At 42.4% G+C, this 15,012-nt stretch overlaps 1 protein-coding gene across 4 annotated transcripts in view; it reads left to right on the top strand.

Annotated features, from left to right (window-relative positions):
- Positions 1–9,430: 9,430 nt before the first annotated feature.
- The window catches only part of STAU2 (staufen double-stranded RNA binding protein 2), a 219,266-nt gene continuing 213,684 nt past the window's right edge, over positions 9,431–15,012 (top strand). For all 4 annotated transcript variants that reach the window (XM_018569180.1, XM_018569179.1, XM_018569178.1 and 1 more), the window contains exon 1: positions 9,431–9,523. The gene's annotated coding sequence lies outside the window, so the exon portion shown is untranslated. The remainder of the gene's footprint in view (positions 9,524–15,012) is intronic.

Below are 15,012 nucleotides of genomic sequence, written 5' to 3'. Positions count from 1 at the left end.
CCTTTTTTTTCCCCGTTTGTTGCCCTGCCTTGATGTTTGTCTGCCTCCCTCCTCCCCATTTATTTAGTTGTCACGCCTGCACCATTTACTCTTCTGTTTCGATATCCGAAGTGAGGGGAACAAGATCAAAACACGTACGACTTACTCCTTCTGCTGGTTTTTATAATCTACTTTGGATGTTATAAGAGTAGCACGATGTGCTTATCTCTGAGAATTGCTGGATAAACATGCGAGTACAAAATGCTTACACATCGTGATATGCCCGTCAGGGCTGTTTTCGCCCTATGACGATTGCCCTTTCACCATGGGCACACCACTACTGCTATACTGCTTGTATTCAGAATGGTTTATACCTATATATGTTTCCCATGTATCATTTATTTACACAATAAAGCTGACTTTTGAATTTAAAAAAAAAGTGAGTCCTTGCACCTGTGCCTACTTGTGTGTCTGTCTATAGGCTTCAATCCCGCCTGCTGTTGCATCCAGCACCTCGGTGCTGCAATTAACCTTTATGTCTGTGTGGACATGCTAGAGGGCCGCAACCTGGAAGGTGTCCAGCAGCCAATCATGCTCACCATTAGAGGCTCTGTCGAACACCTGGCCCTTCTTAGAACCTGCACCTCTAGTGCGTCCCTGTTAACGCACAGACACCTACTTCCTGTGTTTTCACCCCAGACACCATTTTATGCACGCTACTTTTTGTCATTTTGTGTGCCCCGGTCGCAGACCATGACACTTGTTCTGCAGGATTGAGATAGAGGGCATTCCAGTGAATCTCATTGCACCAAACTGGTCAAGAACGATGTGGCAGTCAGACATAGTCAAGCTCCTGGTGGACTCTTCCCTGGGCTCTCTCGGATTGTCCAGATATTCTGTCCCAAGGGCTTGCTTACTGTCTTACATCTTGTTTGCTGGCTTTAAGGGCTTGGCTGTTGAGGCTCAGGTCCTGAGGGCCAGAAACCTGTTGAATTCAGTCATCTTTACATTTTTAAACCCTAGGAAACTGATGTCTTGCAAAGTCTATCATCGTACTTGGAAGTCATACTTCCAGTCGAACGTCCATTCCAGGAAGTTCTCCATGGAATGAATGTTATTTCTCCAAGCCCGGTCCAGTGTTTAGCCTTGGGTACAAACACCGGCCAAATCTCAGACTTGGCTTGTCTTTTTCAGAAGCAGCTTGCCTCTCACTACTTAGTGAAAACCTCCATGCAGGGTGTTGCTCACATTGTTCTTACTGTACGTTCCCCTGTGACTCCATGGGATCTAGACTAGTCCGGTTGGTCCTTCAGAGACCGCTCTTTGAGACCTGGTAGGGATATGCCTTTGTCTACCCTTGCTTGCGAGGTTACCTTCCTCGTCACCATTCCTTCTCCAAAGCGAGTTTTTTAGATCATGGCCTTGACCTGTAGAGAACATTTTCTTGTGTTATACAAGGATAGGGTTGTTTTCTTCTTTCTTTTGACAAGGTGGTTTCTTCATTTTACCTTGACCAGGATATTGTTTTACCATCTATATATCCTGCACCTAAGCATCCTAAGGAGATTTTCCTCCATTGTTTGCATATGATTCATTCATGGTATTCAACAACACATTACCCAAACTAAAAATCTCAAGGGCCAGGTTCCCCATTTTTCAGTCCGGACTCACTCTACTAAATCTGTTCAAGTTTCGGTTTCCCAAATTTGCATGCCTGCCACCTGGATGTTCAACTTTTGTGTAAGCTTCTTAAAGTGGCCTTGTAGGCTGTAGGGCCCTGTCTGTTCCATGTTTCTTTTGGGCCTATTTGAAGTTTGTTTTCTCTGTTTCCCGCTTCTAAGTTGGACTGCTTTTGGACATCTTAAAATAGTCTTCAACTTGAAATTACCTTTTAGAATGATCATCCTGTGTCCTGTAATGTACAATTAAGAAAATTTATTTTTTGGAGTACATTCTGGGACACGGGCCCCCCTCTGTTTTTTAAGAACTACTCCAATTATTGTTAGTAAACTGAGGCTTGCTGTGAGTGGGAGAGGTTATACTCAGTTGTCCTTGCAGCTTTGCCGGTATCCAGTCTCCTGAAGGTGGCAGTACAACCCATGGTTTATAAAATAAATCCTGTGTCCTGTAATGTTTTCAAGAAAAGGATTTTTCAGGTAAAAACAAAATCCTATTTTAAATCAGTAGCTCCTCATTTTAAAACAAAAAAAGACCACAGACCTTCTTTAAGCCACTTTTTTCCTCAAACTTGTCTTTAGGTCCAACCAATTGTTTATATGTTGTAGGTATACACCTTTTACACAGGTATTGGTAACCCTGAAATGCAAGAAATATAGGGGCTGTTCATATCCAGATTCTTTTGGTATGTCCTTACTTTACATAATTTTAGTAAATCTAGTATCTAAGATAGTATATAGATTGTATAATCAGATTGAAAATGCTGACTGCAACTTTTTTTTACAAGTGAACTTGCAATATCGTTATGTGATTGTGTGACTGTTGTGCCACCACATGATGTAGATTTCGAAACATGTCTCAGATATTTATGTATACTTATTTTTTTTTAGCCCCATTACACACTTTGCCCCTCTTTTAAATTAAACAGGGGTAGATTAGTGCTTTGAACTGATGCAGTGCTACATCTAACCACTGTAGAAAGGAATTTACAAAAGTAGCTGTTATCTGGAAACCACTGTGAATAGTAAGCAGCTGACTGTCTTTAAAATGTATGCAGAGAAATTGGTGTAATGAGTTCTAGAGCTGTTACAGGTCAGGAGCTGGGTTGGAAGAGTACATTTGCTGTGTACGAAGTGTACATCTAAAAAAAAAAAGATGAAAAAATATATACAGTATTTGAAACTGAACTGTGGTGCACAAATAGGACAGTGTTGGAAAGCAACAGTCAGATTCATCCTTCAATTTTCTAACCCTTACTAGGGAGAAGATGGGGAGAATGTGGGTGGCTGCTATGGGCAGCATAGACATTAGTTCTTCAGGGCCATGTCGAGGGTAGCCACAGGCAGTCTAACAAAGAACAATAGGCGATGGGACATTTGCTCATTTTCATAGCTGTTACAGATCAGCTGGGGTCCACTGCTGTCTTCTCTGTCTTCCTCAGTGTGAAAATGCTGTATGTTTGCAGCTACAATTTTCTCCCAGTTTTTTTTTTTTATTAAAGGAGAGCAGTCAGTGTTCACTTGAAAATAGTTTTTTTTTCCCAACAAAATAGGACATTTCTCCATATGGTAAGAGAAATTCCAGCAGTATGAACATAAGTTGCATTGATCTCATTCACAGCCAGGCCCGTATCACCAGAAGCTCCGCAGAATTCATGTATTTGTTGCAGGTTTACTTGGAAAAAATGTGCATTGATACATATTTGCACATATTATAATTGTCTTCCTAGTGACTGCATGTACAACTGTCACAAGTGGTGTGCAAATTCGGCAGCAAAAGGAGCAATGCAAGCTGTAGCTTCTCCCAGTCCAGACTCCATTTTTCTCTTTTGTAATGTCGCTTTCCTATGCTTTTAATTGGAAAAAAGAAAATAGCACTGCGCTTCAAACTCAAAAATTATATTACTAAAATGTGAAATATGTCACAAAGTGATAAACAAGTTTGTGTCATACATAACACCTGTGTTGCACAATGCCTGTGCTGATGATAGTAAGAAAACGCTCTAGGTCTAATGGTCTAGACACTATAAACCATAATAAACATAGAAAAAAAATGTGCTAGTACATCTCATAAAATGTGTACATATAGAAAATCCTGTGTTAAATCTCACAAGTGATGTACAGCTCCCTCTTAATCTACATAACCACATGTGAAGTCCATTACTTCTGGATACAATAAAGTCCTTGAAATATGTGAGGATATATCTTCCAACTTTTATAATCAACACGACGTCCGTGAATGCAAAAACAATTAGTGAATCAGTGCTCTCCAGTCTCCACCGTGCTCAAAGATAAGATCTGGCCGCACTCACCGACTCCTATTGCTCACCATATTTCAGATGAACAATTAGCGCATTGTTGATATATATGAAACCAATATATGAAACCTTTGTTTTTAATCTGACAATAAATTGGGGTAGATTCCTCCCAACTCTGGCTTATCTTTCCAAAATCGTGTAACACTATTCCTTCATCTTCCACCTTCTCTTGTGCTCAGAGAGAGAGAGAAAGGCTCCCCATAGTGTAGTATATCAGAATAAATATATTTAAAATTATTTAAATGCACTTACAATTAAAATAAGGCAATTGCACATGGATTGTGTCCACTGGAGCTCCTGTCTCTATGATTGCAATGCTCGCATAGATCCGCCCACCTGATGCATTTCGTCACTTCCTCAAGCTGGCTTGAAAAGGAACGGGAAGAACTAGACAAAGTGGTAGGCGGCAGTTTAAAAAAGACCCTTTCATTTGCAGGGCAAAGTCAAAAAGTCACTTAACTCACCCCACCCCATCAGCATGTACTAACCTTTACTCTCACCTGCAGCACTCTGTCCAGCTGCTGGGGCTGTAAAAAAGAAAAAGGCAAAAGGAGGTAAGTGTGAGAATGACTTGTCATAGATTACACTATGGCGGCACCTAGCACTTTCACTTAAGGTATGTGTGTGTAATCAAATGCTCACGCATACCTGGAAGTACCAGATTTGTCAGTATACCTTTCATAGAAAATATCTTTCCAGAAGTGATAAGGATCTTATATACTTAAAGATTTGTAAATTCTAAGCTACACATATGACAATGTCCGATAATATTACAATGATGTTTGTAGCTGTAGGGAATGTGCAAGAAGTACAATCCTTCCATTAACTTGGATGAAAAAATTAAAATGTAAAAGGTTTGTTCACTTGATAGAAATGGCAGAAACATTCTAGCTCTATAGACTATTTTTTTCTCGTGCCGATTGACTTTAAAAGGTCATTCATACAAATTATCTTTCTTAAAATAATCTTCAACTTGAAATTACCTTGCAATTATCAGCCTTGAGCCTCTGCCACTGCTGGCATATAGCTGGACGAAAGACATTTTCATAGCATTACTGACCCAAGATGAAGCCATGGAACATAGGAAATTCCTATGCTCCATCGACAATACTCGACCAAAACATATAAACTTTTGCCAAAAGAAGTAGTACCGACAGGTGATTATTCTAGTTCAATGGTGATAACACATTAACTGTACTGTATCTAGGAAGTAGCAGTGTTGTCACCCTAGGCTGTGTTCGATTTTAAGGGGTTATATACACTTTAAGAAGAATGGAGATATCTGAGGAGTAACCCTTTTAACTGTTTTTACCTTCGAAAGTAGGACACCAGCCGGAATAAAGTTTCAGTAGTATGTTACTTTATGGAATGAAAATGTACATTGTTCCTGAATAACTGCTAATATGTTAAAACATTGTATCATAGTTTTAAGTAAAACTATGACAAAACTGTACAATTCCAGCTGAACATTTGGTGAAATACGCATTAGCAGATAACTAATGTTTAACTTTAGTTTAACTAATGTATAAAATGATCCAGAGATACAGACAGCTGAAGGTATATACAGTATAAAGTATTTTACTCTAAAAGTGGAGTGTGCAATACCTTCTGCCTCCCTAATCTTAAAGGCATAAACCAGCTTTTACATATAATATAAGGAATGTGCACACATTAATAAAGGAAAAATGTGCATGTATTATTTTTTTTACATTTATGCCTGCAAAACAGTGTAACCGTGATCAGGCTTTGACCATCCTTCCAGAAGGCAGAGAGCCTCAGCCTAGCTTGGCAAAGGTATGCAGGTATGGACAACACTGACTGGCGGTTGAACTTTTGCCTTTGCTTTTCTCTCTATTGAGGACCCACAAATGCTGGAATGGCATCAAGAACACTTTATCCAGGGGTACAGTACACACCGGGAAAGCATGACTGATGCCAATTAAACAGACATGGATTGTATAATGTGTGTTATTTGTGATGTGAAAATGCAACAAAAGAAGATAAAGTGCAAAAGTAACTAACCACCTCTGTCTTCTCCACACTTACATGCTATTAACTTGGAGAGTGGGCTCAGATATGTTTATGGAAGGGTTGTTGTGGCAAAATGTATTTCCTAGTGCCCACATGGCTGCATATCTTAAAACAAACATTTCATGAAGGTAGGGGGACCAACGTTTAAGATATTCTGCCATAGATAGGCACCAGGAAAGGAAAATTATGGGAAGTTTCATACACTTTTCTGTTTTAGCGTCTTTATTACTGCCCACTTTTCTTGGAGTATCATAGGTGCGACATTAATATTTATAGGAGTTTGGCCAAGGGTATTTATAGGAGTTTGGCCAAGGGTTGGTTGTTTTTCCACAAACGTCAGGATAAACAGTGAGTAGGGAATTCAATCTTAAGAAATTTACAAAAGCAGCAAATATGTGGAACTGCGGACTGCTGTGGCTTCAGTTTGGGTATGTCACGGGTCATGATGTTCAGGAAGTGACTGGAAAATGAAATATAGGATTGACCTATAACTACTTGCATTATTGAGTGTTCAGATAATGCTACATTTGAAAGTGCACTTACCCACAAGCCAGCCCGCTGGCATTGCTACTTGGTGGAGTTTTACTACCAGGCCGGAGCTCCTGAAAATAGATGAATTATGGCAGCTCCCAGAAAAGCCAGAGCTAACACTGAGAATACCTACACGTGGATCACATACAGCTTGAATGTTTATTGATTGGAAGTGTTTGCGCTTTCTATATAACACGTGGCATTACAATTTGTATATTGGTGCAATCGATTGCACCCAGCACATAGGAGATCTGGGTTAGGTGGTAAATGCCTGTTTGGTAGCCATCAGATGTGGACAAATGGATTAAGGAGCATTTTTGTTGTAACGTTGCCTCCAACACCTGGCCCAGGAAAAATAGTTTTGGCTTTTTCTAAAAGCTTGTGCTGTTGCTAGTAATGATTTACTAGAGTTTGGTGGAACCCATATTGCCCAAGCCCGCTCAAGACTTTGGCCAACACCTCCCTCCCCCTCTTTCCAGCCCAATCCGTTGTAGCAGGCTTATTCCCCACCCTGCAGCTATATGTCACAAAGGGATGCGGAATCTCACTGATTGGACCACAAAGGGGGGGGATGTCGGTCACATTTTTGAGCCGGTTTGGGTGAACTCAGGCGAACTGGGTTTGCACCAAGTGCCAGTTGATCACTAGTTGCTAAGGAAGGAGCCATTGCCTACAAAATGGAGGAAAGCTGAGACCTTCCCTAAAGCAATTAAAGGTCCAGTGCACCTTGTTTGTGGCTCCAAATTCTTCCCTACAAGCTGGAGCAGTTTCTACATGGCAGGCCAAGGTAGGCGATAACGCTTCACCAACTTAGCTTTAGAAAAAGAGAATCACATGGAAAATCCTAAGTTCCAAACTAGTGAGAATGCCTCAGCCTCAGCAAAGGCAGCAACTCACAATCAGCTGATGGCACACTATTCTAGCCTGCCAAATGCAGTAATGCTGGAGTTTCATCAATAGGAGGAAAGCCATTCCCACCATTCCCATACAAAACCAATGCTAGTTCACAAAAACTGCAGCACCCACCTGAGATTTTAAGAAAGAGGAGGGTCACCTGACTACCGCATGCCAAATTACCGAAAATCACCAGTTCACAAACCTTACACCACTTTTAAGACATAATTTGCCAGTTGAGACCAGGTGACTAGTTTGGCATTTAAGCTGGGCAAATATCCGATGAATTTTATTCAAATCCACATCCTCCAAATGCAGAATGTTTTTTGAATGATGTGGGCCTGTGTGCAAGATGGCCCTTGGTCAAGAAAAAGAAACTATGCCCAGCACAAATGGGTATGGTTCTCACTGCGCTGAATATTGGACGTGGGTTAATAACGACCCCTTGCATTGGTGTCATTGAAGAACAGGCGACAATTATTCTTTGATGCAATTTTTACTTTGGCGAATCGTGTTGGATACAAATGTTGGACCATTTTTGGTGATAGACAGAAAATTGAATGTTGGTATAAAAAAAATATTAAAGTGAGTCTCAGGCAAAAGTTGGGTGAATTTCTTGGTGAATCCTTGATAGACACGCCCCCCTTGTACTGCGCTCAGTAGAGGTTTCCTTTAACATCCTCCTACAATCATACGCAATAAGTAGACACCATTCACGAACCTGGAAGCCTCATTTCAGCATTATTTGCCACCTTCAATCTGCAAAGAATATATCACCGCCTAATATCGAATTTAAAATCCAAAAACTGCATTCTGACTCCATGTTCCCAAAACCATGTCAGAATCAAAACTGAAATGTTCTTTAATTCAGGTTGTGCTCATTTTTTGTTTTCTCTTGTTCATTTTGGCCATGGGAATGCCCCATATGGATGGTTGTGATTTGTATTCTATCATAAAACGTGTTTTAATAAAGAGAATTAAAAAAAAGAAACAGAAAAAAAACCATAAATGTGTCACCGACCCACATACATGATCCACTTAGGCTAAATTCATGGCGCTTCCGTTGCATTTAGTGTGCATTGACGCTCACTAAATTCACCAGTTAATGTGCGTTGACAATTCTTTTTTTAATGTAATGCATTGTTGTTTGTGCTTTTTGTTCACAGCAGGAGCCAAAATACATTACTTTTCTTTCTTTAGCGTGGGTTGCAACATGGTGTGATGCGTGGTAACGACTTGCCGCGTTTATATGCATCATGTTCTATTCCCACTCAGCGCACACCAATGCAGCCAATTGGAAACAATGGATTTCAGCTCGCTATTGCATCGGACCTGTGCTGAGCAATGCAGACCAACGCATGTGGTGTGAATGGGCCCTATAACTGACAGTGGGCCCCTGAACTGAAAAAAGCCAAGGCGCCATGGTAAAATGAATCCACCGCTTTGGTTACATCCTGCTTTAAAAACTTTTGTAAAGGTGGCATCACACTTTTTAATACCGAAAAGTGTATTCTCATCCAGACAGGGTCATAGAGCAACGCGGTCCTCTGGGACTCTACATGGAACTACATTAGGTGTGTACGGTGTGCATTAGGAAACAACATGTGCATGCAATCCAGCCATGCAATTGAAAATCTCTGTGAGTTCCCATAATGACCTTTTATCATGCTGGCTATTGTAATTTACATGCAGAATTGTTTGATATGTGTGACTGCTTCCAGTAACTTCTCCCCTCCTCCCCTTTCCTTTATCCCATAGCTCTCTGTTTCCTCTCTCGGCTTCAGCCAAATCTCTGGCTGCACTTCCTTAAACCGGCCTCTAGGGGCCTTGGCAAAACCAGATGTAAAATCAACATCGTTAGAAGCTTTTTCAACGGTAAACGTTTTATTCATTTGGGATAATGTTCTTTTCTAAAAAGTGTTGGTCAAATAAGCGGCTTTGCTGAGAAGGGGTATCGGGTATGAGGCGGGCTCTCCCTGCGCGGAGACCTGGTGTAGTCCACTGCTGTCAGGGGAGGGGGCGGTGCGTGGCCGCTCATTCTCTTTAGTGTTTGTCAATGTTGGAGGTGTGAGCAGCCCGGCCCGGGATAGCCAGGTAACTGGAGAGCGGGGTATAAAAGGCAGCCATCGTGCCGACACACATGACGTCTAGGCAGGGAGTAGGGTCAGCATGGCGGAATAGGTCGGGTCATCCCCTGACATCGTCCAGTGCAGCAGATCACTTACCTTGTGCATCATCCTTCCCAGGCATCTGATGCTTTGTCACAAGGTTTCCTCCTGCACCATGCCGCACATCGCAGGGTTGGGGTAGATGGGGCACTGCAGTGCAATAGACTGACCTGCAGCGCAGGATCCCGGGGCCGGCACTTGTCACAGTCATGTCACAACATGTACCCGGCCGTCTCCGGATGATGTGATATCATGTCACCGCACTTTTCTCTGACCTTTGTCTGCTCCATGCACATGGAAGCCGTGCAGTGTGCTGGTCTACCTTGCTTAGGCAGGGCTGGGACGTGAAATAACCCATAGCAACCAATCAAAAGTCTTCTTTCATTGCAAGCAGAAATCTGATTGGTTGCTGTGGTTTGCATTTTCTGGGCAGCACAGTGCCTTAGTGGTTAGCACCAGCCTTGCAGCAGTTAGAATCCCAGACAGGGCACGGTCTGCATGGAGTTTGCATGTTCTTCTTGTGCTTGTTAGGGTATTCTCCGGGTACTCCAGTGTCCTCCCACACTCCAAAGACATGCTGGTAGATTAATTTGCCCTGTATGATTTGTCACACATGAGATTGGCCTTAATATGTGGCGTGTCCTACACGTGATTGGCCTTAGTATGTGGGTTGTCACGCACATGAGATTGGCCTTAGTATGTGGGCTGTCACACGCATGAGATTTTCTTAGTATGTGGGCTGTCACACGCATGAGATTGGCCTTAGTATGTGGGCTGTCACGCACATGAGATTGGCCTTAGTATGTGGGGTGTCATGCATATTAGATTGGCCTTTTAGCATGTGGGTTGTCATACACATGAGATTGGCCTTTAGCATGTGGGTTGTCACACACATGAGATTGGCCTTTAGCATGTGGGTTGTCACACGCATGAGATTGGCCTTTAGCATGTGGGTTGTCACACGCATGAGATTGGCCTTTAGCACGTGGGTTGTCACACGCATGAGATTGGCCTTTAGCATGTGGGTTGTCACACGCATGAGATTGGCCTCTAGCATGTGTGCTATGCACATGTGCCATTCAATTCTGCAGGCCCATACAGTCACCAAGCATGGGATATGACTGCACAGATGTCACACGTTTATGTTTGTGGTCCATGACATAAGCCTGCACAGCATGTATTGTATGAAGGACTTTTTCCCACCATTAGAAACCATTGTCTTTATTGTAATAAAACCAGGTCTGCCGGTAAAGAGGAGAACACTTCTGTCCTGCTGCCCATGTTGCCAGAAGGGATGAGCTTGTTATGGAGTCTTCCCTTCCGGATGTGTCGGATCCCTGGTGTCCTGAGTTGGTTCCTTCTGCTGGCTTGTATGTCATTACAGGACTCCACAATGCCATAGGACTGATGGAAGGAACCATAGCCCACAGCCAGGACACCGGCATCCAACACATCCAGAAGATTCTTCAACAGGCTTCTCTCTTTGTGAGCACAAATATCAGCAGTGCGGGAGGCGGGACAGGGAAGTATTCTATTCTGCTTTTTTTCCAACAATCGCAACAGAATTGTATAAAGTTTATCTAAAGCCAAAACTTTTTTTTTCCTTTTTAGGTAGAGGTTGGGTTTTTATATGTGTCCTATCGGGTAGATGTGAGAGGAAATCTCTACTAAGTGAGGGAAATCCCTTTTTAGGGATAGGACTGGATGGTGTCATCCAAGGGCTGGTGACAACTAAAACTTTAGATTTTTCTTCTACTTTCAGTCCCATTGGTAAAGCCGGGCTGGACAAATCCCAGGAGCCAGGTAGCCGATGCTCCTGAAAAATGACAGCCGGCACCAAACTTTTGAGGTTCTCTGTAGTTTTTGTCAATGGAGCTGGCGCTTGGATTAGGCAGACCCGCTTTCAAATGATTTTGCCCACTCCTGTGGTAGTGGTCACCAGGACAAATGGGGCTTGTGACTTTCAGCAGCAGGAACAGCTGACTGGCTCTAACCCTTCCCTAATCTTTGGATACACTTTAATGCAAACCTCTGGGGTCTGTGAAAGTATTAAGCTTTAACACGACGGCTTTAAAATGACAACAAACACACCTTTTAGAAATGTTTAGTAATGACAATCTCTAAACACAGACGTCTAGGTAATTGTGGGCTTTGTATTCTTTGCATACCTTATTTCTCTTTTCTTTCCCAGTCTTCCGACAGTGGCCATGTTTACTAAGGACAGATTACTAGCTCTCCTATTCCTGAATTTCTGGAACATGTGACTAGACATGTGACAAAGGCATGTGACCATGTACATTATCTCAGGGGAGGAAAATGCCTTTCCCTGAGATCTCGTGAGATTTCCCAGCAATGCTCTGCTGATGACAAGGCAATCCCAGTGTGCATTGTTTTGGCTAACTGAAGTCATTTTGCCCTTTCAAAGCAGGAAGTGAATGCTCTGCAAGTGTAAGTATTTCCTAATCACACCATTTTACATGTCTATGCTATTAATAATCATCATACATAGTGGGATGCATTGGTAGAATTTGATTTTTGAGTGTAAAGGTCCGCTTTAGGCTTATTTGCTGTTTCTCCTTTAGAGATTTCTCCTCACTTCCTGCCCCTCAAACAATACAGGAAGTAAGAGTAAATTTTCCTAAACTGAGAGGAAATTTTGCCTACGAGAACTGCTAATGCAACATGTGACCCAATAGTAAGATTTTACTTCACCTCCTGTTCTGGTGACAGTTGTCAACTTTTGGATTTTCCCTCACTTTGGGCCCATCTGCCCCAGTGGGTGTGCATTATGTTCTGGAGTGCATAGTGCATTGCAACATGCATTGTGCTGTATAAAACATGTAGACATGCTACGTTTTTTTTTACAATGCATGCCGCTGCATATTTGTGGTGTGAACAGGGCACATGGACAACCATTTGTGGCCTTGAGTTAATCCTGCGTTTATCAATGGGGAACAATGCCACCCCCATGCAGCGGGTGTGATAGAGCCCTTTCTGTTCTGGTGACAGGTGACACTTTCATATCAAGCGAGGGTGATTCTCCACACTGGTACAAAAGAACATTTGTAGAGAAACAATAGAATTGGGATCTCTCGGTTTGGCCTCTTGATTGTGTTTAGGGTTAGAAAGATGCCCCGGTAGGAATTTTCTATATAATTGAAGCAATAGTGCCATAAACTTGATGTCATCAGCGCCATGCTCTGCATCAGTGCAGGGTGCTGTGTTCAGGGGGCAGTGCCTGCGCTCCAAGTCCTTCCTTAGTCTTTCCAGTTTATCAACCCGGAAGACTGAGGACATCTTGTGGCGAAGAAGAGGTACTGCAGTGGGTTTCTGTGAGTATTTCAGCCAGATATTGTTATTATTTTTGGCCCAGGGGGACACTAAAATACTACCCTGGAGTTGGGCTTGTAGCTTCAGAGACAATATTTGACAGTGGGATAGCCCAACTACAGATATAGGCAGTGTTAAATATATGCGATCAAGTTTTGCGCTATAAAGCCTGTTACTGTATATGGGTGGGGTGGGGGGTGGGGGAGAAGGTTTCAGTAACCACATTCTGGCTGAAAACCTTGAACAATTTCTAAAATTGGGAACTATGTACTTAGCCTTTTTGATTAGAGAATGCGCCATATAACCTATCTTACAAGAAGACTGAACAATTTTAGTTGCATAGTAGTAGTAAACATTTACCTGTTTAGGCATAACATTGATGTAGATTGGACCAAGTAACTGTACTTGTTCTCCCTGATAACAAATACGTTTTCCCAGTTCAGAATGGATGAATGAAAAGCAATGTTTGGTTGGCTGCATTTGGCATAAGACATGGCCAGACAAACCCCAGGAGCCATGTAGCCAATGCTCCTTAAAAATTGCAGCTGGTGCCTAACTTTTCAGGTTTTCTTTAGTTGCTGCTAACCTCCCTGGCGGTATTCCTGAGTGTGGCTCGGGGTTAATTTTTAGTACCAAAACCGGTAATCCCACTGTGTGTAACTTACCTTGTCCTCCGGCCGATGCCGGCATCCGTTTTCGCTACCCTTGCGAGTGCCCGTGTCGCAGGGGGCGGAACCGGCGGGAGATTTAAAAGTGAAAAAAAAACCCTGAAATAATCAGACCGCCAGGGAGATTAATGGAGTTGATGCGTTAAAATAAAAATCCAGCTGGCTCCTGGATTGTACAGGCTGGCTCCTAAATTTCATATTAATTTGTCCACTTCTGGCATAAGACCAGTTTCCACTCTGGCTTTAGGGGTAGAAGCACCATTTCCCGGTCCAGATCTGATCCGGAAAATGGTTTGAACCTGCCCACAGTGCATTCAGGATCAGACAAAATGAGACATGCAGTTTTTTTCTGGTCTGGATCAGACTGCGCTGTGTGGACAGAGGCCAGAAATAGCATTGGGATACATTAGGATGCATTTTGAGTCCAGAAACAATCTGGTCTGGAGATGATCTGGTGTAAATGGGCCCTTAGAAAGTACCTCCAAACTTGATAATTTATATCTTGTGTTGTGCTATGGTGTCTTTCCTGATGGTGTTCCATGTATTGCCTCTGCAACACTTCCTGGTTCCTCCTCCAGTTAGTAACATGGTCCATTTTCCTCCCATATGGAGGTCCCCCAGACCACTCTTGTGTAGACTGACATATCTAACCCACACCAATTTTCCCAAAGCTTTCCAAACAAACTTATTTTCTTCTTTGGGGGTGCTGAGAACCAGTTATTTCATATATGTTTGTTAGATGATGCATACTGACCGGAGAACATGATGCCGAATTGTATAGATACGATTATGGCGTTATTTGATACACAAATAACAAAGGTATCAGAAAAGCCACAACCTAGGGACCTATAGTTATCATAATCGAAGGAAGGAAATATGCATTTGTGTGACCCTTGATTCACCACCTAGGGCTCAAACCAAGTGGTCTAACTAATCGATTTTGAAAATAATCGTTAGCTGCAGCTCTAGTTATATAGGCTGCTGGGTAGAGGCAGCGTGTGAAAGCAGTTCAGTAGAATGAAATACTGCCAATAGCAAATTGAGGGAATCCCTTACCGGTTCTCTTCTGATTCGTCTATACCAGGGCTTGACAAATTATATTTGAATCTAGGTGCCAGCTAAAAAAGTTAGGAACCAGGTTTTTTGTTTTTTTTGCATGCATTCGCGGGGCGGGGGACTTAATTTCGTTTTTTGTTTTACATTTTAGTTCAACTTTTATTTTTTTAAACCATTTTTGTTTTAACTTCATTGCTGTCACATTGGGGGGCGTGTAAGCCCCCTATGTGATGGCACTTTGGAGATGATAGGTTATCTTTAAGGTGGAATTAGGGGGTCTATTAGACCCAGAGTGTCATTGTTTCACTTCACTGGGGAATGACAGCTGCCTGTAAACACAGCAGGCAGTGGCTGGGAGCAA

The sequence above is a fragment of the Nanorana parkeri genome, unplaced genomic scaffold (genome assembly GCF_000935625.1).
Source record: "Nanorana parkeri isolate BGI_ZX_2015 unplaced genomic scaffold, ASM93562v1 scaffold1296, whole genome shotgun sequence".
NCBI lineage: Eukaryota > Metazoa > Chordata > Amphibia > Anura > Dicroglossidae > Nanorana > Nanorana parkeri.
The sequence above is the reverse complement of the archived record's forward strand: the minus strand, read 5'-3'. Positions and strand labels throughout refer to the sequence as shown.